Here is an 840-nt window from a genome sequence, read left to right on the forward strand (position 1 = left end):
CCAAACAATCCTGAGCACTAAGAGCAATGCTGGGAGGATTACTATACCAGATTTCAAGCTGTATTACAGAGCTATAGTCATAAAAACAACATGGTACTGGCACAAAAATAGACCCATAGATCAATGGAACAAAATCGAAGATGCAAATATGAGCAAATGCAATTTCAGCCACCTGATATTTGAGAAAGGGGCCAAGAATATTAACTGGAGGAAAGACAGCATGTTCAGCAAATGGTGCTGGCAAAACTGGATTTCCACTTGTAGAAGAATGAAAATATACCCCTATCTTTCACCCTGCATAAAAGTCCATTCCAAATGGCTCAAAGACCCCAATGTAAAGCCTGAAACTCTTAAACTATTAGAAGAAAACATTGGGAAAAACCTACAACATATAGGTGTTAGAAAGGATTTCCTAACCTGGACATCAATTGCTCAGGAAACAAGGGCAAGAATTAACAAATGGGACCTCATTAAACTAAAAAGCTTCTTTAAATCAAAGGAGACAACGAAGGAAGCAAACAGAAAACCCACAGAATGGGAGAAAATCTTCACCAGTGACACATCCGACAGAGGTTTAATAACCAGAATATATAATGAAATAAAAAACAGAGAATCAAGATAAGAAGTAACCCAATTAAAAGATGGGCTAAGGAGCTGAAGGGAGAGTTCTCAAAAGATGAAGTAAAGGTGGCTGTGAAACATCTTAAAATATGTTCAACTTCACTAATAATCTGGGAAATGCAAATTAAAACCACTTTAAGATTTCACCTTACCCCAGTCAGACTGGCTAAGATCAAGAGAACAAATGATACCAAATGTTGGAGGGGATGTGGGGAAAGT

This window comes from Nannospalax galili, unplaced genomic scaffold, assembly GCF_000622305.1.
Source record: "Nannospalax galili isolate Female #2095 unplaced genomic scaffold, S.galili_v1.0 scaffold127, whole genome shotgun sequence".
Classification (NCBI taxonomy): Eukaryota; Metazoa; Chordata; class Mammalia; order Rodentia; family Spalacidae; genus Nannospalax; species Nannospalax galili.